The sequence below is a fragment of the Dipodomys merriami genome, unplaced genomic scaffold (genome assembly GCF_024711535.1).
Source record: "Dipodomys merriami isolate MVZ:Mamm:240054 unplaced genomic scaffold, mDipMer1.0.p SCAF_14, whole genome shotgun sequence".
NCBI lineage: Eukaryota > Metazoa > Chordata > Mammalia > Rodentia > Heteromyidae > Dipodomys > Dipodomys merriami.
Window position 1 is genome coordinate 13,460,947 of NW_027202715.1, and position 24,660 is coordinate 13,485,606.

Genomic DNA, 24,660 nt, shown 5'->3' on the forward strand with positions numbered 1-24,660 from the left:
CCACTTGAGCAATATCTCCAGTCAGGCTTTTTCTTTTTTTTCTGAGCTTGTTAATTGGAGATAGGCTTTCTTGGACTTTTTCTAAAGTGGTTTCAAACTGTGATACTCAGATCTCAGTCTCTTGAGTAGCTGAGATTATAGGTGTATTTTCATGCATTTTTTACTTGTCTTTTTATTTCCTTTAACCTACTGATTCTTCTCCCTCGTTTTCCATCTCTTCCCACCTCAATTTATTTGTTGTAGAATTGTGTCTGTATGACCTACAGAGTTTCCTGTGGTCTAGATTTTTCTGATAATGCTTCCATGATGCATACGGTTCATTTTTCCCCTCTTCTGTTCTTTTTGCAAATTGGCTTTTAAAGATCACACAAACCATGTTTGTGAACTTGCTTGATGAACTTGCATTCTACCACTTAAGCTATACTCCCATCCCTGCTTATTGATAACTGTTTTGGAGATGGAGGCTCATGGACTTTTTCTGCTTGAGTTGACTTTGAACCTTGACCCTTCTACTCTCAGCCTTCTTAGATTATAGGCATGAGCCACTGGCATCCGGCATTGTCTTAACCATTTTTAAATGTACAATTGAGTTGTATTAAATACATTGACAGTGTTTTGCATCCATCTTCAGAAATCTTAATCTTGTAAAACAAACTATACTCATCAAACAATTACTTCCTCTTTTCCTGGTCTTGACAACCAACTTTGGTCTGTAAATGTCTCATGTTAGTGTAATCATTCAGTAGTTTTTCTTTTGGGGACTGGTTTATTTCACTTGGCATAGACATAATATCTTGTGACTCATTCATGGTGTAGCACATGTCAGGATCTCCTTCATTTTAAAAACTTAATAATACTCCATTCTAACTTTGTTTCACGGTTTGGTTATAGAACTTTTGCTCTTTTGTTGTGTTAATTTTCTTACTATTTGCTTCTTAAAAGGGTGGTACATAAATTTCAGGCATTTTGGTTGCTAGAGATTCTATAGTGGAAGTACTGTGAGGTCTTTAATGCTTGTTGAGGAACTGCAGTGAATATGAATGTCTGTTGTGGGCATCAGCCTCAGAGTTGTATTTTCTTACCTGTGCCAAAACATACACTGATGATTCTGTGCCACCAGCTGAGAATCTAGATCCTGAGTGGAATCTATGCTAGTCCTACTTCTACTTCTTGGCCACATTCTTCCCAGTAGAATGTCCATGTTAACTTAAATCACTCCCTCCCTGTATGCTATATCAAATCCTGCCAGTCCTTCAGTCCTTTGAATCACCTTAATTTACTTTGCTGGACTCAACTGAACCGATTATCTTTTTACCTGTAAAAGGTAGTCCTTAACTAATCACCATGTATGGTGATATGATAGCCTTTGAATGGTCATCTATTACTACTTAAATATAAAAATATTTCTGTCTTGGTTCCTCATGCTGATTAAATGTTTTTTGCAGGCAGGAAACAATGTCTTAAATGTTTTAAAATTCCCTAGAGTATTCCTGGAAATATTAAATGGTATATATTTCTATTTTAATCTCATTTTCCCATTGCTAAGCTATGCAAATATACAGAGTCTCACAAACTTAGTCCTAAAGATATATGATACATGTTTTGCCAAAAAGGTGGGTAAAGTTGGGCACTGGTGTCTCACATCTGTAAGCCTAGCAACTAAGAAGGCTGAGATCTGAGCATCAAGGTTTTTAGCCAGCTGGGGCTATAAACTATTCAGAAAAAGGCAGAAGTGGAACTGTGGCTCAAGTGGCTAGCCTTGAGCTCAGGGACAGCACTCAGGCTGAGTTCACGTCCCAGGACCCACATAAAAAAAAAAACAAAAAACGTGAGTAGTTCCCAGGCAAACTGATGGATTATGTGCATTTCTTTGGGATAGTTGCTTATAATTGTCTGTTTGAACCGCCTACAGATCTGTTGCTTCCATTTGAAATCTTCCTTGATTGTCCTAGTTGCTGCTTGTCCTGTATACAGGCTCCTCCTCTAGGCAATTGACTCACTGATTTAAAAGCCAGCACAGTATATTTACTACCTACCTCTCATCACACTGAGATGAGAACTTAAATGTAGGCTTCCCTAACACTTTCTTCCTCAAGTATTTACTCGTCTATTGAAATGGAACAACACTGTTCCTGCCTTGCTTTTCCAGGTCTATTTTCCTGACTGTTTCCTCTTCCCATGCAAGGGATGGGTTTCACATGACAACTATTAACTGAAAATAATTTTATTTTCTGTAATTTTTAGAATGTTACTGATTTATTGATATGTACATCGCAAAATGGTGACAATTGAATTTTTAATGAAGGTAATTTTAAGTTTTTACTAAGTAATTAGTTGAATTAAAGTAATTGAACTCTGACATAACCAGTATGTCCTTAAGATGATAGATATTTATCCAGTATTCATGAAGTATAATTAGTCTTTTAGGAAACTATATCTGTGTAAAAGAATTCATCATACCTTTATTATCTTGCTTTGGCAATCTTGAAAAAAATATTTAAACTATAATCTCAGAGTGTGCATCACTAGAGAGTAAATCTATTCTGAAAAGGAAGTGGTTTTTACTTGCTAATCAGGACATTTAGAAATACTGTTTTAATGTGTCAGTTTTGTTGTATCTGTTTCAGGACTATCAAATAAAATTTTTATAAGTTAAACAATATAATTGAATTGCAGGAAATGAAATCTTTTTCCTTAGATTGCTTATGATACTCTTTCTGAAACATTAACAGCTTGATGTTTTTGGTAGTATTGGGGTTTGGGCTATGGACCTTGATCTTGCTTGGCAAGTGTTCTACCACTTAAGCTATAATTCCAGCCTATTTTTGACCTTAAAGTAGGTTAATCTTTCTGTGTCCTTATCTACTTCTTTCCCAAACAAGGGAGAGGTCTTGAGCTGAAATCCCAGTATAGCAAAACAGAAAAACCAAAAACAAACAAAAAATTTCCACCAAGGTTTGTAATACAGTGCCCTTAAATTTCAGAATGTAATTTTGTAATGCTTTACTCTAATTTTTTGTGCTTCTTGTTGTTGTTGGTCATGGGGCTTGACCTCTAGGCTTCGGTGCTGTGAGCACTCTACCACTTGAACCATAATGCTACTTCCAGTTTTCTGGTGTTTAACTGGAGATAAAAGTCTAATGGACTTTCCTGCCTGGGCTGGCTTTGAACTGAGGTCCTCAGATCTCAGCATCCTGAGTAGCTAGGACTACAGGTGTGAGCCACCAGTACCCGGCTTACTCTAAGTTTTTTAGTTGTGAAATATTCTGATCATTTAAGAGGTGATGAAATAAAACATGTGTGTGCCTCATAACCAGATTTAAAAACTATTACTACTTAACTGTTTTTGTGTCAGCTTAAAATATAACTTTTTTTATTCTAAAAGCTGTACCACATAAAAATGTGTGTGTGTAATAAAGATGTACATTTTAAATAATAACACTAAAAATCTTTCCCAGTCCTCTTAGAAATGTAATGGTAGTCTTAAACCTGCACAGCTCTTTCCTCTGCAGAGCTAACAACCATCCTAAATTTGATGATATTCCCTTTTTTCCCCCACTTTTGCCACACTAATATTGTCCCTTTAATAATAATGGTACAATTATATATGTATTAGTTTTTCCTATGTTTCAGCTCTATATGAATTGAAATATGTATATGTATATATACACATCCACACATTAACATACATATATTACTGAACTTGTTTTACACTCAACATAATTGTGAGATTTTATTTATGTTGATATACTAAAGTTCTTTCACTTCTGTAATGATTCCATTTGTGATTATACTACAGTTTATTTTATTGTCACAGATTTGTGCTTTCTTTGTTTTTGGTATTAAGAAAATACTGCTATAAATATGTGTGCCTGTGGTAGTTATATACACAAATTTTTGTAGGTTATAACCTAGTATTTTTGAGTCTCCAGAAATGTATAAAGACAACTTAGCTTGGGACAGTGTTGTCTCCTCCATGGTGTGTAAGAATATATATGCATATGTATATGTTTTCTTTATTTAGTGGTTATTAAATATTTTTGCTGATTCTACAGTTTGGCTATTATGAAAAGGGCTATGATAAACATGGGTATGCAGTTTCTTTCTTTCTTTCTTTCTTTCTTTCTTTCTTTCTTTCTCTTTCTTTCTCTCTCTCTCTCTCTTTCTCTTTCTCTCTTTCTCTCTCTCTCTTTCTCTCTCTCTTTCTCTCTCTCTCTTTCTCTCTTTCTCTCTCTCTCTCTCTCTTTCTCTCTCTCTCTTTCTCTCTCTTTCTCTCTCTCTCTCTCTCTTTCTTTCCTTTTTTTTGCCGGTCATGGGGCCTGAACTCTGGGTCTGAGCGCTGTCCCTCAGCTCTTCAACTCAAGGCTAGTGCTCTACCACTGGAGCCACAGTGCCACTTCCGGCTTATTCTGTTTATGTGGTGCTGAGGAATCGAACCCAGGGCCTCATGCTTGCAAGGCATGCACTCTACCGCTGAGCTACCTTCCCAGCCCCTGCAGTATTTTTCTTATGTATTGATATACAATCTTTCAGATACATGCCCAAGAGTGGTGTGGCAGAGTCATGAGGTAGCCTTTCTTTTATGGGGGGAACTTGCATCTCCTGTCCCACCATCATTAAAAAAATTTACTTTGTGTGTGTGTGCGCGTGCGCGCGCGTGCGCGTGCGCGTGTTCTTGATAATTGCAATTCTAACATTTGTGAGATGGAACCTTAGTATAGTCTTGGTTTCCATTTCCTTTATGGCTAAGGATGTTGAACATTTTTTTAATGAGGCATTTGAACAGCTTCTGAGAACTGTTTCATTTTCTTGCCCATTTATTATCTAGATTATGTATTCTTTGGTTGTTTAATCTTTTGAGACCTTTGAATATTTGGATATTCATCCTGTATTTGTTGAATAGCTGGCAAAGATTTTCTCCCATTTTGTGGGTTGTTTCTTTGTTCTGATATGAGTAGAGAAACTTTTTAGTGCTTTCTTTTAGACTGTTGTAGATTGAACCAAATAAGGAATTCAGGAGGTGCAGATTTGTGAGAGTATGGAAAGTCAAGAGAAATGAATTCTGTTCTGTGTTCTTTAAGTGTTAACACACTGTTGTAGTGTTGACTAGGCATTTGAACTGTGTTTGTTTTTTAGCTCCACCTATCTTTGTTTTTTCCTGGGCTGACTCATTCAGGTGTGTCATCTTTCCCTTCTTAAAATGTGGTATTCTTTTTTGAATTATGCTATCACTGCATAAAAAGTACTTTATCATAATAGTAGTTAAGTTCTTCTGCTCTCAGTCTCAAGCTATCACATGCTATCACCTTTTTTATAGGCCCCAAACTACCTTACTACATTGAGATAGTTTTCTGGAATCCATGGATTGTGTAAATCGTAAGTGGGAAGAGGACGGTGTCATTAGCAAGTGTACACTTTTAGAAAGGTGGAGAAAATATAACCATAAGGATAGAGGTATAGTCTAAAACAAATATATAAATAAATAGGCAAATAACAGTAGCATTCTTGGAATCATTTTGAGCTAGAGGACATAGCATCGTTTTCTTTTTGCTATTTGTTTATTAGCTAGGAGTACAGTGAGTTTGCAACATTTCCACATGTATATACAGTGTATACCAACCAATCATATGTCATCTATCACTGTCCTCTTCTATTAGTCTTTGCCTCTTTATCTTTTGCCTTGCCAAAACAATTTCAACAAGTTTCATTGTTCTATTGTCATATATGCAAACAAACTGCTTAGACCATTTTCATCCTAATACATCTTCCTCATTAGCTCTGGGGAGAGCTGGCTCCCATTCCTTCAACAGAGCCTGCCCCACTTTCTGTTGTTTATTAAAAAAATTTTTTTAATACCATGTTTTAATTGCACCAAGAGACTCCACCATGGTGTTTCTGATATGCTTATTTTGGTCAGAACAACAGTCTCAATTTCTTTCTCCCTCTCCACCTTGCTTAAGCCCCTATGAATCAACAACTTCCATTGAAATTCGTCATTGAGACTTCATTTTGAAGTTTTTATGATCTTTTTGTTCTCTCTCCCCCCTACTAAACAGTCTCAGAATCATGATTTCTGTATATGAATGCATATACATATCTGTATTTTAGGTCTAGCTTCCACGTGTTAACAAAAACATATGATATTCAGTTTTTTGGGCTTGTATTATCTGTCTTAACATTATGTTCTCCAATACCATTGATTTTCCTGTGAATGACATGATTTTGTTTTTCTTTACAACTGTGTAATATTCCATGGTGTGTGTATGTGTATGTGTATCTGCTTCATTCATCTGTTATTGGATACCTTGACTGAGTCTGTTCTTTGCTATTATCAACAATGCTGCAATAAACATGGGTATCCTGATGTGGGTTTTTTTTTTTTTTTTTTTTGTATTTTGATTTATGTTCCTTCAGATATATGCCCAGTAGGTAGGTCTATTTTAGTTTTTTGAGAAACCTTTGTAAGTGATTTCCATAGTGATTATACCAGTTTATGATGTCACAACAGTGTATAAAGATTCATTTTTCCCTTTATCCTCACATCATTTTGTTGCTTGTTTTCTTGATAATTCCCATTCTAACTGGGGGAAGTGGAATCCTCATATAAGTTTGCATTTCCTTTATTGCTAAGGATGTTAAACATTTTTGCATATATCATCTGAGAACTGTTCAGTTCCCTTGCTCATTTATTAGCTGGATTATTTGTTCTTCAGTTAACCTTTTGAGCTCTTTATATATTGTGGATATTAGTCATTTATTGTTGAATAGCTGGCAAAGATTTTCTCCTATTTCATGGGTCGTCTCTTGGTTCTGGTAATTGTATCTTTTGCAGTGGCAAAACTTTAATTTGATGCAGTTCTATTGGTCAACTCTAGTTCTTGTTTTCTGGGAAGTTGGGAGTACTTACTTGTTCCTGTTACTTCTAGGATTTTCCCTCTTTTTGTAATAGATTTAAAGTTTCAGGTCTGTCTTTGAGTTCTTGGATCCATTTGGAGTTGATTTTTGTACACATGAAAAATAGGGGTCAAATTTCAGTTTCCTTAGTATAACCAGTTTTCTTAGTACTGTTGATTGAAGAGACTGACTTTTCTCCAGTGTATATTTTTGGCTCTTTTGTCAAAATGTAGGTGGCTGTTGCTGTATGATTTTATTTCTGGGTCTTCTGTTTTGTACTATTGGTCTTCATGTCTGTTTTTGTGTCTGCCAGTACCTGTTTTTGTTACTCTGGTTCTGTAATATAAGTTGATGTCTGATATTATGACACCTCCAGTATTGTTCTTTTTGGTATGGATTGCTTTTGCTATTAGGGGCCTGTTAATGCGTCCATTTCATTTTTTTGTTATTACAAAGGTGATGTACAAAGGGGTTACAGTTCCATAAGTCAGGTAAAGAGTACATTTCTTTCTGGACAATGTCACCCCTCCCCCTCATTCTCTCCCTTCCATATCATTTATTATTATTATTATTACTATTATTACTACTAGTATTATTGTTACTGTTATCTTATGCTGGTCCTGCGGCTTGAACTCATGGCCTGGGTGATGTCCCTGAGCTTTTGTGTTCAAGGCTGGTGCTCTACTAGTTGAGCTACAGCTCTGTTTCTGACTTTTTTTGTGCTTAATTGGAGATAAGAGTCTCAAAGACTTTACTGCCCCTTTTGGTGTCAAACTGTAATCCTCAGAGCTTAGCCTCCTGAGTAGCTAGGATTAAAGGCATGAGCCACTGGTACCTGGTACCCATATGGATTTTTAAATTGAAAATTGTCTATTTCTGTGAAGAATGACATTGGCATTTTGATGGGTATTGTATTGAGTCATGTAGACTGCTCTTGGTAGTATGACCATTTTCACAGTATTAATTCTGCTAATCCATGAGTATGTCTTTCTGTCTAATGCAGTTTCTTTTTTCAAGGTTTCATCATTTTTGTTAATACTGAGGTATTTTATTGTTTGTGAAGATATTGCATGGAATTGTTTTCCTTTCTTTATCAGCCTGTTCCTTGTTGGTATGTAGAAAAGCTAGTTTTTTTTTTCTTTTGTTTTTTTTTTTTTTTGCCAGTTCTGGGGTTTGAACTTAGGGGCAGGCACTGTCTTGGGGCTTTTTTTCCCCCTTCTCCAACCTAGTTCTCTAATACTTGAGCCACAGCTTTACTTCTGGCTTTTTGGTGGTTAATTAAAGATGAGTATCTCACTGACTTTCCTACCTAAACTAGCTTTGAACTATGACCCTCAGATCTCAGCCTCCTGAAGCAGCTAAGTTTACCTGTGTGAGACACGGTACCTGGCTGAAAAGCTACTGTTCGTTGTTTTTATGTCCTGCTACATTTCTTTACCTTCCTTTTTTCTTTTATTATAAAGGTGATGTACAGTAGTGTTACAGTTACATAAGTCAGATAAGGACTACTTACCTTTTATTCTGATACATTTCTGAAGGTATTTATCAGATCTGGTTTTTTGGAGTATCTGTAGTGTCCATTCAGTATAGGATTATACCTGCAAATTAGGATATTTTGACTTCTCCCTTGCCTCTTTGAAGCCCTTCCTTCCCCCTTTCTTTTCTTTCTTTCTTTCTTTCTTTCTTTCTTTCTTTCTTTCTTTCTTTCTTTCTTTCTTTCTTTCTTTCTTTCTTTCTTTCTTTCTTTCTTCTTCCTTCCTTCCTTCTTTTCTTTCTTTTCTTTCTTTGTTGTGGGGCCTCAATTCTGGGCCTGGGCACTGCCCCTCAGCTCTTCAGCTCAAGGCTAGCACTCTACCACTTAAGCCACAGTGCCACTTCTGGCTTTTTCTGCTTATGTGGTGCTGAGGAATCGAACCCAGGGCCTCATGCATGCAAGGCAAGCACTCTACCAAAGAGCCACCTTCCCAGCCCTGAAGTCCTTTTTTTCTTTCTTCTGCCTTATTGCACTGACTAGGGATTACTCTATAGAACCATATTGAATAGGAATGGGGAGAGTGGATACCATTGTCTGGTTCTTAACTTTAGGGGAATGATTTCAGTTATTTCCCACTTAATGTGATATTGGCTATACATTTGCCTTTATTCAAGCCAGATGCTGGTGTCACATGCCTATAATCTTAGCTACTTAGGAGTATGAGATCTGAAGATTGTTGTTTGAAGCCAGCCTGGGCAGAAAACTGTGAGACTCTTATCTCCAGTTAGCTAGTGAAAAGTTAGAAATAGAGGCATAGCTCAAGTGGTAGAGAACCAGACTTGAGAGAAAAATCAAAGTTGGAGTTTGAGGCCCTGTGTTAAAGCCTCAGTACCAGTCTCTATTCAATTCATTTTACATTCCCTCCAGTCTTAGTTTTATCAGAGCTTTTATCAAAAAAGATGTTAAATTTTGTCGAGTCTTTTCTCTGACAGCTGAGGTGATCATATGATTTTTGTTCTTGATCCTGTTTGTGATGTATTACATTTATTGATTTACCTATGTTGAACCATCCATGTATCCCTGGGATGAAATCAATATGATCATGGTATATTAGTTTTTTAATATATTGTTAGCCTTAAGTATTAGTTATCCTTGATCAGTTCACTATATTATAGTGAATTGCTGTAGCTAATATTTGCATTGTTGTAATTTTTTAGATGCTGAAAAGATGCAACAATGTGCAATTCAATTAGTTAATTAATTAATTTATTTATTGTTGGTCCTGGGGCTTGAACTCCAGGCCTGGGCGCTGTCCCTGGGCTCTTTTGCTCAAGGCTAGTGCTCTACCACTTTGAGCCACAGTGCCACTTCTGGTTTTCTGGTGGTTAATTGGAGAAAGAATCACAGACTTTCCTACTCAGGCTGGCATTAAACCTTAGCCTTCTGAGTAGGTAGGATTACAGGTGTGAGCCAACAGTGCCCAGCTAACAATGTGCATATTAGAAGAATTGCTGAACATTTAGCAATCTAAAATTGCTTTCTAACAGTTCCTGATGGTAGAAATTTTACTATTTTTGTAGAAATTATTCAAAATATGATACTCATATTATTTAATACATTTTCCCTTTTCAAGCAAACTTAGCCAACAGAAATAAATGTATTCTTTTTTTTATTGTGAAAATACTGTACAGAGGGATTACAATTACATGGGCAAGATAATGAGTACATTTCTTATCAAGCATTGTTGCCTCCTCCTGTTTCCCCTTCCCATCCCTCCCCCACTCCCACCCAATCCCCTCCCCACCAACGTTGTAAATGTATTCTTGTCTTTTCACCTTCTTCACAGTCATTTGCAGAGCAACTATTTTAAATTTTAATTTTCACTGTAATTCGGCTGACCTCCAACTCCTAATCCTACTGCCTCAGCCTTTTGTGCTAGGACTACAGGCATGTACCTTCATATCTACCTTTGAATGTTGTGCTTTAGTTTTCTTTTTGCTCTCATGAATGATGCTCTTGGTGCCATTCCCCATTTCCACTCAAACTAGATTGCCACTAACCTTTTTGTTTCTGTAGGTGTATCTTCTTTAGGATATTTCATATAAATGGAGCCATATAATGTGTGGCCCTTTGTGTCTGCTTTCATATAACATGTTTATAAGATTCATCCCTCTGTATCATACACATATCAGTTCTTTTTATGGCTTTGCTTATTTTCATTTTTAATACCAATACTGGGAATTGAACTCAGGGCCTCTTGCATAACTTCCCCACTTTACCCCAATAGCTGTCACTCTATTATTTGAACCATGCCTCCAGTTCTGGCTTTTTTACTGGCTAATTAGAGGTAAGAATTTCTTAGATTTGTCTGCCCTGGCTGTCTCTAAACCAAGATCCTCAGATCTCAGCTTCCTAAGTAGCTAGGATTATAGGTATTGAGCCACTGGCTCCTGGCATATTTTTATTGCCAAATAATACTCCATAGTAATATTATGAATAGACCACTTGTTACTTATCCATTTGTCCGTTTGTCTTTTAGTTGGCATTTGGATTATTTCCACCTTCTTACCAACACCAGAAGAGTTACATCTGTAAATTTTTGTGTGTATGTGCCAGTCAGGGCTTGGGAGGCTAGCATTCTACCACTTTAAGCCACAGCTCTACTTCTGGCTTTTTCTGTGGTTAATTGGAGATAAGAGTCTCACAGACTTTACTGTCCTGGAGGGCTTTGAACCTCAGTCCTCAGATCTCACACTCCTGAGTAGCTTGGATTTCAGGTGTGAGCTACCAGTACCCAGCTATCTATAAACTTTTTTTTCTCATACATGATGTATGCATGCTTCTGTTTGTGTGTATAGTTTCCTTTTTAAGTACTGTGTTGTATCTCATATTTTAAAATGAGTTTAGTGTTCATTGTGACTAATTGATCTCATACTCATAAACGTTTAAGTGATATTGAATGACTTCTTTTACTGTCTTACAAAACAGTAGGACTAAAGATGCGTTAGTGTCTTTTCTGTGTGGAATTCATTTATTTTTTTTCTCCTGTGTTATTCACATTCTTTAAACCGAGTGAGTATAAACACTAGTAATATGTTATTACTATTATATTTAAGTTCTATTTATGAAAAAAGATATACATAAATAATTGTATGTCACTGTTGTAAACACACAATGTGTTGTTATTACTTCCTAGAATTCTGTAGACCAAGCAATGGCTTAAAGGAATGGGGAGGATTTGACAAGAGGATTTCTGATAAGACAAATGGAAGTTCAGGAAAAAGATAAAGATAACACATTTTGACTTTTGAATGAGAAAAATATGTAGAAAGGTGGAAGCAATAAATAGCCCGCTAAATTTAGGAAATAGCAAACAAATAGTTTAATACAACCTGCAAGTAGTGATTACTGGTTAAGAAAAGGTAGGTCAGATAGATTTAAAGCAGATTGCAGTTGTTTGTTCATTTCTCCTAAGGAATCTTGAAATAATTTCACATATAATTGAGAGTCATTTAAAAAGTTTTAAGTATATTTGCTTTTTGTTTGTTTTTTTTTGTTTTTTTTGGGGGGGAGGAAGGGCTCCTTGAACTCTGGGCCTAGGTACTGTCCCTGAGCTCTTCAGCTCAAGGCGAGCACTATACCGCTTGAGCCACAGCTCCACTTCTGGTTTTCTGGTGGTTAATTGGAGATGGGAATCTTGGGGACTTTGCCGCCCTGGCTGGCTTTGAACCGTGATCCTCAAATCTCAGCCTCCCGAGTAGCTAGGATTACAGGTATGAGCCACCAGTGCCCAGCTATAGATTTGTATTTTTAAAATTTTTGATAAGTAGAATTGGGCTATGAATATTTTAGTTTACTTCCATCACTGACTTCCATCTTTTGTTCTAAGCAACCATTCCTTGACTTCTTGTCTCTTAACTTAGCCTTTTCTAAGTATTTCATATATATGGAATGTGGTATTTTGCATTTGGTTTATTTCACCTAGCATGTTTTTGAAGTTCATTCACATTGTGATATGTGTTAGCATTTTAGTCCTTTTTATTGCCATTGTGGTTTATGGCATACTTTGTGTACCCATTCAGCAGGTGATGGACATTTGAATTGTGTCTGGTTTTTGGATATGAAGAATAACACTGAGTGGGAAGGGAAGGGTGGGGGGAAAAAAGGAGGGTAACAATGCTCGATAGGAAATGGACTCATTACTCATGTAACTGTAACCCCTTTGTACAGTATCTTTACAATAAAAAATATATATTAAAAAAAATAAAACTGCTCTTAGTATTTGTACTACATACATGCACATATATATTTATTTAGGTAGTCCCCATAGAGAAAAAATCTTGACTCATATGAATTTCAGTTTATATTTAAGAAATTGACAAAGTATTTCCTAGTTATTAAATCATTTTACCTTTCATCAATGTATGACAGTTATAATTTCTTCATATCTTAACACTTAAAATTAACTTTTTTATTATAACTATTCTAATGCCTATTGAGTGGCATCTTACTGTTTTAATTTGCTTTTTCTCATAAAGTAGAGTTATATTTGGAAACAAGGAGAATCCCTAAAAGATGATAGCATGCTCTAGATGATGTGTTGGAGAAGACAGATTTTAATCCACCTGTTATTTAGCCATTGCCTAAATGTAGTACATGAAAGCAGAGAAAGGTTCGACTTAGTGATCCTAAGACTTTAGACCATTGTGGGGCACTGGCTGCTTAGACCTATAATCCTAGCTATTTCTTAGGATCAAGGTTCAAAGCCAGACTGCACGGAATTAACCATCAAAAAAGCCAGAACTAGAGGTATAGGTTCAAGTGGTAGAATGCCAGCCTTAAGCAAAAATGGCCAAAGGAGAGTATGAGTCACTGAGTTCAGGTTTCAGTAGCAGCTTGTAGCAGCTCTTACTCAATGCCTGCATGCATTCCTGTGCGTGTGTGCTCGTGCACACACCCACCCACCCACACTCAATTTCTAACGTTTGACAGTTGGGTTGATGATGCTGGCATTAGCTTAACAGTGACTGCATATGGCTGGGAAGGTGGCTCAGTGGTAGAGTGCTTGCCTTACATGCATGAGGCCCTGGGTTTGATTCCTCAGCACCACATAAGCAGAAAAAGCCGGAAGTGTCGCTGTGGTAGAGTGCTAGCCTTGAGCTGAGGAGCTGAGGGACAGCACCCAGACCAAGAGTTCAGGCCTCACAACGGGCAAAAAAAAAGTGACTGCATGTGCATTAGCAGTTTTGTACTCATAAATCATGGCTTTTATATTGATCCTGATCTCTTTATGTTCCATTGGAATAAATATTTAATAGAGTTGTTTGGTAGTTTAGAAACATGTATCTAGTTTGAAAGATAAATCTGAGCTGAGATCTAAATTTAGTAGTTATCGTTGAGTAGACAATAATTCATGGAAATAAATGGTTCATCTGTTCCTAAAAGTCTTATCTTTTGGGTTACTTTGAGCAACTAAAAATTGCCTAAACAGTAGAGGATTTAATATAACATAACAATATAATTTAATATAACATAACAATCCAAGTTAAGATGGCCCTAGATTATTTAGAATGACATTAAAGACTATTACCAGCTGCCCAGTTCTTTCCATCTTCTGATGTTGCTGCCTTTCTTCACCTGCTGGGTTGTCATTGTAGGTAGTCCCCTTCCTCATGATCTTGTAGTGGCTGCCTTGGATTTTATATTTCTAATCTAGAGTTGTATACAAAGTGGGGGTGAGAGGGAGTTGTTTCTATCTGACTTTTTCCTTTAAGCTAGCAAATCCATTACCAGAAGTTCCCTAGCCAGCATATTCTTGTCTTACTGCAAAAGTATTACAATTAAGCTTTTGCCAATTGGTAGGGGGAATGGAAATTACCCCATTTAGCTAGCCAAAGAATCTTTTCCTGATAATCTCTTCTGGAATAAGCCTTTTTTTCATAGTTTAGATAAGCTAGATTTTCTGAATAACTCAATCTTATATCACTGAGTCATTACCATTTAGTGATTCAGATCAGCTAGTATTTGATTAAAATCCTACTGTAATCTTTATGCTAGATTCTATGATGTACAAATAAATCTTTAAGAATTTGAATAGTTTCAGCTCTGCACCAGGGCTCACATCTGTAATCTTAGCTACTGAGGAGGCTGAGATCTGAGGATCATGGTTTGAAGCCAGCTTGAGCAGCAAAAGCCATGAGATTCTTAACCTCCAATTAACCACCAAAATGCTGGAAGTGAAGATGTGGCTCAACTGCTAGAGCACTAACCTTGAGCTAAAAAGCTTAGAGACAGAGTGGATGCTGAGTTCAAGCCCCAGAAAGAGCACCCCCCCCCAACAAAAGTTTGATATGGAGGAAATAACTTTAAACATAATTGTGCACTAAAGTTTGTTTTTTGCATTACTGCAGTTTGAACTTAAGGCCTCTTCAGCCATGTATCCAGCCTCCCCCCCCCTTTTTTTTTTGCTTTATATCTTGAGTTTTTGCGTGGGTTCAGCTTGGACCACAGTCTTTCTGTCTACATTGGTACGTACCAGCATACCTAGTATATTTTGTTTAGGGTGGAGTCTTGATAAACTTCTTGCTCTGACTGGCCTTGAACTAGGATCCTTCTTGTTTTCTACCTCCCAAACACCTGGAATTACAGCTGTGAGCCAGTGCACGTGGCTGCATTTTGAGATTCAAAATCAATCTTACATTAAACATAAACTTTTAGAACATTAAAACTACAGATTGTTTTGGTGTTAATATGGTTACATGTGAATAGTAAACTAATTTAAATTATATTTTTTTAGTTACTCGTAGTTACGTTTTTCTGTAGCATAATATTTGTTAGTATACTGAGAGTTTTTAATAGTACTATCTTTTGATTAAGATCCCAACTAAAATTTCTGAAGTGTGTGTGTGTGTGTGTGTGTGTGTGTGTGTGTGTGTGTGTGTGTGTGTGTGTGTGTGTGTGTGTGTGTGTGTGTGTGTGTGTGTGTGTGTGTGTGTGTGTGTGTGTGTGTGTGTGTGTGTGTGTGTGTGTGTGTGTGTGTGTGTGTGTGTGTGTGTGTGTCTGCTGATACTAGCTTGAAATCAGGGCCTGGGCACTGTTCTACAGCTCTTTTTGCTCAAGTGCTCTACCATTTGAGTTGCAGATCCACTTCTAGCTTTTTGGTGGTTAATTGGCAAGCAGAGTCTCCTCAGGTTGGCTTTTGAACTGTGATTCTTAGACCTGAGCCTTCTGAGTAGCTAGGATTACAGACATGTATGGCTCAAGTGTTTGTATATATGAGAGAGAGAGAGTGCACGCGCGCATATACGCGAGAGAGAGAGAGAGAGAGAGAGAGAGAGAGAGAGAGAGAGAGAGAGAGAGAGAGAGAGAGAGAGAGAGAGAGAGAGAGAGATTAATCTGGAATTGTGAACTTAGAGGATTATTTTGGTTATATGCTTTCCTTTTTAAAAATTAACTTTTTGGACTTAGTCTGAAGTTTTTAACCTGTGGAAAGAATGATTACTTTTAGTTTTTAATTTTTATTTTATTTTTGTTGGTCATGGGGCTTGAACTCAGGGTCTGGGCCTGGCCTTGATCAAGGTTAGTGCTCTACCACTTTGAGCCACAACTCCATTTCCAGTTTTCTGGTGGTTAATTAGAAATAAGAGTCATAGACTTTCCTCCCCAGGCAGCTTTGAATTGTGATCCTTGGGTCTTAGCCTCCTGAATAGCTAGGATTACAAGTATGAGCCATCTAGTACTTGGCTCAATAATTACAATTATACTGAACAGTAGTTGAAAATGGTTTATATGTTATTATTTGATCCATTAAAAATATCTGGTAGAATTATATTTTATTATAATAACATATTACACATATTATTATATTATTATTATATTTTAAGAAAAGGAACATTATGGACTTAGATGAACTTGACCTTTATTTTTTTGTTTGGGTTTTTAAAAAACTGTGTATACAATTCACACACCCACACACACACCCACACACACACACACCCTTTTCTAAAAAACTGGACACACACACACACACACACACACACACACACACACACACACACACACACACACACACACACACACACACACACACACACACACACACACACACACACCTTTTCTTTTTGGTACTGGTGATCGAACCCAGGACATTGCATTTGGTAGGCAAGCGCATTGCTACTGAGTTTATAGCCCAGCCCTTGATCTTTATTTAATACTGTAATTGTTTTCTCTCTCTCCTTCCTCACATGCCTCTAGGGAGGAATTTTATTGTTGGCAAAGAATGACTTTGGAGGAAAATCTTTAGGCCATCCCTTATGTAGAAAACAATGCGTTTTATCTTTTTATTGCAATTCTTTAAGATTATGAAGGTCTCAAGAAACAATCAAACCTACCATTCTTGCCCTCTTATTTCTCTTAGTGACAGTCCAAGATTTATATAATCATAGAAGTTCTGAAAAATATTAGGGACTGGTTAAACAGAAAAAGCACAGCTAATTGCTTTCAAGGTCAGGCTGGCTTTACTTGGACCATGAAAGATTTAGCATGGCCCTGTGGCAGCCTGTTTGCTGAGTGGAGACTTTTGTCTTTTAAGGAAGACTGCTATTTGGTATGTTTGACCATTGTAGATTGGCCTTGTTTAGATGAATATAGTCATTATTGCCAACACTGTTAAGCCTCAGTGTGACACAAATGATGTTTCTAAATGGTCTTAAAATCAAAGGCATTTAATTGCAATGGAATGAAAATAATACAGCTTTTGAAATTTCCTTTTGAAGTAATAAAAAACATTTCATTATTTGAAATTTCAGCTAAGAATACAATGCAATTATTAGGATCTGTAAACATGACATTTACCTTTTAAATTTTATTTTGTTTATTTTTATTTTTTATTTTTTTTTGTCAGTTGTGGGGCTTGAACTCAGGGCCTAGATGCTATTCCTAAGCCTCAGGCTAGAGCTCTACCTCTTGCGCCCCACAGCTCCACTTCTGGCCTTTTTGATAGTTAATTGGAGATAAAGAGTATCATAGGCATTTCTGCCCAGGCTGGCTTTGAACAGTGATTTTTCAGAGCTCAGCCTCCTGAGTAGCTGGGAATACAGGCCTAAACTACTAGCACCCAGCTTCAAATATATATTTTTTTCATGTTAAACATATGAATACAGTATAATTGTATAAGTAGTACTTTTCCAGCAGTTCTTATTTTCAAATTAAGATTTTTGATCCTCAAAACCTTAAGCTAACATGGAACATAATAAACAGGGTTTTTTCCCCCACAGAATTAACTTTATAGACTTACTTGGTCATTGGTTAGGAAAATAATAATTAGAATTTTTCATTGACTGTAAAAATACATAACTTTACACAATATATTTTTATTGCTCTTACATGTATTATTTTAACAAATAAAAGTTGTCTTTTTTATTTTAACAAATAAAAGTTGTCTTTTTTCTCTTTCTTTGGGAACAGATTTGTGAAAATATGCATTCGTTTAATACTGTCTTGGAATTCATGAGATGGAAGCATAGGTCAAAGCTGTTTGGAGAAAATTGGAAGCTCAGTTTTATCTAGCCACATCTCCAAGGTAAGAAAAACACTTTTAAGAAAATAAAGTATGGGGCTGGGAAGGTGGTTCAGTAGTAAAGTGCTTGCCTTGCATGCATGAGGCCCTGAGTTCGATTCCTCAGCATCACATAAGCAGAAAAACCCGCAAGTGGTGCTGTGGCTCAAGTGGTAGAGCACTAGCCTTGAGCTGAAGAGCTCAGGGACAGTGCCTAGGCCCAGAGTTCAGGACCCACAACCGACAAAAAAAAAGAAAATAAAGTATTATGAAAATTGTCCTTTATAGGCCTACATCTTTGAGCTTTTTTTTTTTAACTTCAGTTATCTTAACATAGTTGTACAAAAGAGTTAACATTCAGTGAATCAGTTTATGAATAAAATGCCTTTTAATAGATGTCACCCCTTTCATCATTATCTTTCTCAATCCCATCCTTCCCCTCAATTTTCTGATTTTGAAAAGACATGCATTCAATATTATGACTGCTTTCCTCCCTTCCTCTATTCATTTATTTATTTCCCTCCCCTTAGTCTCCCACTCCATCTCTATTACTAATTTCCTGGTATTCATTTTATTGGACTGTGAGTTCATTTTTCTATGGAATTATACCATTTTAATTTTTCCATGCAAAAATACTAGAATGGTTCCTAACAGATATTCCCACATCTCAGCCTCTTCATTTGTTAGGATTATAGTGAGCCAGTAGTGTCTGACTCACAGTTCTCATTAAAAAAAAAAAAAAATAACTGGGTGCCAGGGGCTCAACTTTGTAATCCTAGCTACTGAGTATTGCCATCCCAGGCACAAAAGTCCATGAGGATCTTATCTCCAGTTAGCCACCAAAAAGCCAGAAATTGGGCTATGATGACAATGACTTCATCATAGGAAGCTGGTACTCTTCTTTCCTTTCATGTCTTACTTTGTGTCATGGACCAGCAGGCTGTAGTAGCTCAGAAATCACAAACAACAGGTATATATGGGATTTCTAACAACCTTCCCAGTAAAATAAACAGAACCAGAAGCGATGAGTTTAATGTTATATTTTATTCAAGGAAAAAAGTATCCAACATATATCTCTTTGATAGGTTTCAAAAAACTCTTGAGACATTTTATACAATATAGATATGCTGTCTATAAGTCTATATAGGAGGGCTGGGAAGGTGGCTCAGTGGTAGAGTGCTTGCCTTACATGCATGAGGCCCTGCGTTCGATTCCTCAGCACCACATAAGCAAAAGGAAAAAAGCCGGAAGTGGCGCTGTGGCTCAAGTGGTAGAGCGCTAACCTAGAGCTGAGGGACAGCTCCCAAGCCCAGAGTTCAGGCCCCACGACTGGACCCCCCCCCCAAAAAAAAAAAAAGTCTATATAGGATTCTTATTTTTGTATTCCATGAAGTTCTATATTTAGTATATATTTTACAGTTACAGTACAGTACACCTCCATTTGGACTATTCACATTTTTACACATTTTTTAATGTTTTTATTGTGAAAATACTGTACAGAGGGGTTATAGTTACATGAGCAAGGTGATGAATACATTTCTTATCAGGCATTGTTGCTCCTTTGTTTTTCCCCTATCATCCCTTCCCTCTCACGTCCACAAGTACACTCCCCCACACCCTCCCCCCCCCCCCCGGCCTAAATTGTAAAGTTCATTTTTCAACATAGTGTCTGTACTTCTCATTGTTACAATGGGTCAACCTGTATCCCCATTTAAACATTTTGTTTTATACATTTTTTTCAATTGAGAAACTGTTTTGTCTGTGTTAAGATTTTATGATGCTTTCTCTCTTCAATATGCTTATGACAGTTGAACATAAAAATTATATAATTCAATATTGAAAATGTACATTAATATACAATACTATAGTATAAGCAATGTATATATCACAAATAATGCAAAACTACTCCATAAAGTTAAACATATAACAACATAAAACATTCTATCCCTTCCAGATTTGATTTTAGATTGGCCTTTCCCTTCAAACTTTCATCTTTACTCATTTTTCTGATCTTTACTCATGTTTCAAATGTTATTCTAAGGTCTTTGAACAAACATTCAAACTCATTATTGCATCTCAATGCTTTTTGACCAAGACAGACATATGAATATACTGAAATAGAGTATGAAATACTAAATATTGTGAATATAGTCATACAAACTGTTATAAGCTAATGAATTTAATGTGTAAATCTATTCCATAAAATAATTTAAAAAACACATCATGAACCTTTGCCATAAAATAATTTGGAAAACAAATTAATAATTTGAAACTATTTCTCCTTCTCCTCCCTCAGTTTCCATTGTATAAAATTTTCTCTTTTGCAGTAACCTTCACTTGGACACATTCCTTCCCTGGCAACCAATGATCTGCTGATGCCACCTCCTAGGAGCCTTTGCCTTCTCAGGCTTGAATTAGCTCCTTCCAGCCCCCGCCCAGTAATTCTAAGACCTGAGAAAATGCTATTTGGCTGCTGTACCCTAATGTGCATGTAAGAGGAGAGAAGCCCATTAGACTTGCTGTGTCCACTCTGCCTTCTACTGGTTAGGGATTGGGGTGCAGAGAAAGAGGGTCAGGGATAGGGTAGTAAAGATAGGAGTAGCAGGTACAGTGTGGCGCAGAGATAACCTGTCAGTATTGGAGAGGCAAGGACAAGGGGGCAGGGACAAAGTAACCAATTATAAAGTAGCAGGAGTAGAGGTTACAGCCAGAAGGGTGGGCTAGATCTCTGGTCTCACCTTCCCAAGTTTGTCTGTGGGATCGTTAGGTAACAACTACTACTTCAACGAGTTCATAGGCCTCATTTTTGAGGGAAACAGTGGCTGTTTAAGGCTGCCCGCTGGTGTTCTACCATCTCGGGTAGCACCTCTCACTGAGAGAGTCCAGAATCAAATCCCCCCCAAGGCTGTGGGACAGGCTGCACATCCACATAATGAGGGTACCTCACCTCTTTCAGCTCCTTTTTTTTTGGGGGGGGTTGGTCAGGGGCCTGAACTCTGGGCCTGGGCGCTGTCCCTCAGCTCTTCAGCCCAAGGCTAGCGCTCTACCACTTGAGCCACAGTGCCACTTCCGGCTTTTTTCTTCTTGCTTATGTGGTGCTGAGGAATCGAACCCAGGGCCTCATGCATGCAAGGCAAGCACTCTACCACCTTAATGCTTCCCTCTCGTTGGTCAGTTCAAAAGAAGAAATAAGAAAGGGGTGTGGCCAGCCATCCCCATCCCAGCCCCCAATTTAGGAGGAATATCTTGGAGTCACAATATAATAACCTGGCAATTACTCCTCCAAGGCACTAGCCCTACCCTGTCTGGGTGTGAGGCACTACCAACTCTAGTTGGGAGCAAGCCTGGCTTTCTAGGTGAACTGTCATGGTGAAACTGAAAGGCCTCTCCCAGTCCTGGACTTCTGTGTGCTGCAAACCTCATGACTGGGGTTAAGAACACAACCGTGGACTCAGGAAATGGATTAGAAAGGTGCTGCATGGGGCAGTATATCACTAAAAGTCTCTTTCCTGACTCCACTTTTCAGCACCTATACTTTCATGTTTTAGCAATTGCCTCCAGGAAAATTTCACATCCAGTCAACCCCTTCTTCTCACCTCTTTATTCATTTTTCCTCCAGAGTCCCTAATCCTGGTGGAGAATCAGCTTTTCTCCCAGCACCATCCATCTGGGCTCTCCTATTTGCCCAGAGCTGGTGCTCCTGAACTCTGTAAATTAGATCAGCCATTCTCCTGGGATTGCCTTTCTGAACTAAACCAGCAATGAACCTAAGTAGCTATGGGCTTGTGAGACCCAGTAAGTGTGCCTGGACTCTTTCCCCGCCCCCCCCCCCCGCACCCCTCCCCCTTTCCACTCCCTTTCCCCTACTTCCAAGATCTCACCTACAGCCTCCCCATCTCAGCTATCTTCAAGGTCTTTCCATAGTATACCCAATATACCACCCCCCCCTTACACATTTTCAGCGATTAATAAGCACATTTGCCTTACTAGTGCCTACATAGTTCAGGACTAGATATTACATTTGTTTCACTTTTAGTGGAAGTTGATAAAGCAGAACTGGCTTGTACCAAAGCATATATTTTGAGTGGAGTTGCCAGTGTAAATATGGAAATCCATTAAATACTCAGAAAGTACATTAGATGTAATAAAAGCTCACTTAACTTGCTTCTCTTCCATTGTTTATGTGAATTTCGTTGCAGGAATAGATACTCCTCAGCTTGGTCAAATGAAGTTCCATCTTTCTTGAGCTATTTTTTTTTTTTTTTTTTTTTTTTTTTGTCGGTCATGGGGCTTGAACTCCAGGCCTGGGCGCTGTCCCTCAGCTCTTCAGCTCAAGGCGAGCGCTCTACCACTTGAGCTACAGCGCCACTTCCTCTTTCTTGAGCTATTAAGCAAGTTTTTTTTTTTTTTTCTCATCTTCCTGGCATTTCCATTTCTCTGTGTATCTGCTGTACTTTCTTTTCCCTACTGGCCAGCATAGCTCATAGGTCTCCATGGCTAATCAAGCCTTTCATTGTGCAAGAAAGATGAGTTCTTCACATGTTCCAGTCAGCTTCCACCAAACAAAACCAGATTGCCCTAGGATGTGATCACCTGAATATAGGAAATCCCCTTTCTTGTGGTTCTCAGTATGGTCACATAGATATCAGGTAGGTAAGTGAGTGCTTCCTCCTAGAAAAGTCCCAGCCAGACAGATACTGATTCTTACTCAGATTCTCTGTTTTCTTCTCTCACTGAGATTTCTAAACTGAACTCATGGGTCTGAGCCATAAAGAAGGAAAGATTCCTCCCTTGCCTTCCTTTCATGTTTGACCACCAGGATACCCCACCTGACTTAACAGCAGCACATATATGATTTTTGAAAGAATATAATAAGGTAGCAGAACTGCTCAACAGTATAAAGAAAAAACTTGGTATCATCTGTCTGAAATTCAGGAGAATGCCAGATGGGGTGGCTCAGGCCTCCATACTCAGCTACTAGGGAGGCAAAGATGAGGAGAATCCTGCTTTGAGTATACTCAGGGCATTCACATAGAACTAGCAGGGTTGCTGGTGTGCTCTTGTTGTCTCAACTACCTGGGAGGCTGAGATGGGAAGGACTATGTTTCTGGGCCAATCCAGGCTGAAAAATCTGCAAGACTTCACCCAGTGGAAGAAGACTTGTATGGTGACCTACATCTGTCATTCTTAGATGAGAAGTAAACATCAGGAAGAAAAGATACACTACTGTAACCACAACAAGTACAAATAATTCTGACAAACTGGTCCATGTAGTGATCATCTGCCCAGTATGTCCCATGCACTGAGTTTAAAGCCAATACCCAATTAAGAAATTCTTAAGAAATGTTCTTGGCCCACATGTTGTCAAGACAGATTGGTGTAATCACTTCCATTGCCCTTAGTCCCATAAATCATTGTTTGTTTGGTGCCAAGTATTGAATCCAGGGTGTCATGCATACTAAACACACATTCTAGCATTTATTTATACTCCCATGTCCAAGGAGATCTATCTTCTATCTGTCTGTCTGTCTGTCTGTCTATCTATCTATCTATCTATCTATCTATCTATCTATCTATCTATCTATCTATCTATCTATCTATATCTATCTATGTATCTATGTATCTATGTATCTATGTATCTATCTCTATCTACCTCTATCTATCTATCTATCTATCTATCTATCTATCTATCTATCTATCTATCTATCTATCTATCTATCTATGAATTGTTTATGTGACTTGTTGCATTAGAGTCCATAGTTCTACCTTCAGACCTAAGGAGTGGAGACCCAAAAGGATCTGCTGTTTTATAAGCTCCAAAGACAGTAAGTTTGAGTAGTTTCTTTTGTTTTCTTTTTGTAGGTCATGGGTTTGAACTCTGGGCCTGGGTGTTGTCCCTCAGCTCTTCAACTTAAGGCTAATGCTGTACCACTTGAGCAACAAAGCCACTTCTGTTTTCTGAGTAGTTCATTGGAGATAGGAGTCTCGCAGACTTTACTGCCCAGGCTGGCTTTGAACTGTGATCCTCAGATCTCAGCCTCCTGAGTAGCTGTGATTATAGGCGTGAGCCACTGGTGCCTGGAAAGTTGCATTAATATCACATTATTCTGCGTCTAGATTTCAGAAGAATTCTTTAGTTCACCTACCTGACTTGTGGAACCTAGAATTTTTCTGGAACTTAACCATGTGTTCTCTGATCTACCCATATATCTCTAGAGTAGGATATATGAAGGAATAAAAGGTTTGGCCACCGTCCCTCATGACACACCTAATTCAAGAAGGGATCACCAGACTGCCCTGACTTGACATTTCCTATGGGATGGCAAAAGGATTTACCTGGTAATTCTTGTATCATGAATCAGCTCAGACTCCCAGGCACTTGCCAATTCACAACTTAATCAGATAAACCAAAGAGTTGTATGGACAGTAGATCAGTGTTTGCCTTAGGCCAGTGACTGATCCAAGGGGGGAAAAAGGGTTGTCAAAGCTAAAGGATGCTCTATGTAAAGAAGACCTGGATCCTTTTCTGTTTCTGCTTCAACCCTGCCAAGAAATTACTCATCACTTATTTTTCTTTCCTTTCCTTCCCCCCTCCCCACCCCCGCTCTTTCCCTTTCCTTTTCTCTCCTTCCCTCTCATCTCTCTTCCATCTCTCCCTCTCCTCTCTCTGCTCTCCCCTCTCCTCTCATACTGAGGTTAGAACTCAAGACTTCATGCTTGCTAGGCAGGTGCTCTA

At 37.9% G+C, this 24,660-nt stretch overlaps 1 protein-coding gene across 3 annotated transcripts in view; it reads left to right on the forward strand.

The window, feature by feature from the left end:
- Positions 1 to 24,660, forward strand: part of Bmpr1a (bone morphogenetic protein receptor type 1A) — a 142,905-nt gene that overhangs the window by 61,014 nt on the left and 57,231 nt on the right. For 2 of the 3 annotated variants that reach the window (XM_070020763.1, XM_070020762.1), the window contains exon 2: positions 17,834 to 17,948. The exons of the other annotated variant lie outside the window; for it this stretch is intronic. The gene's annotated coding sequence lies outside the window, so the exon portion shown is untranslated. The remainder of the gene's footprint in view (positions 1 to 17,833; positions 17,949 to 24,660) is intronic. 3 annotated transcript variants of the gene reach the window in all.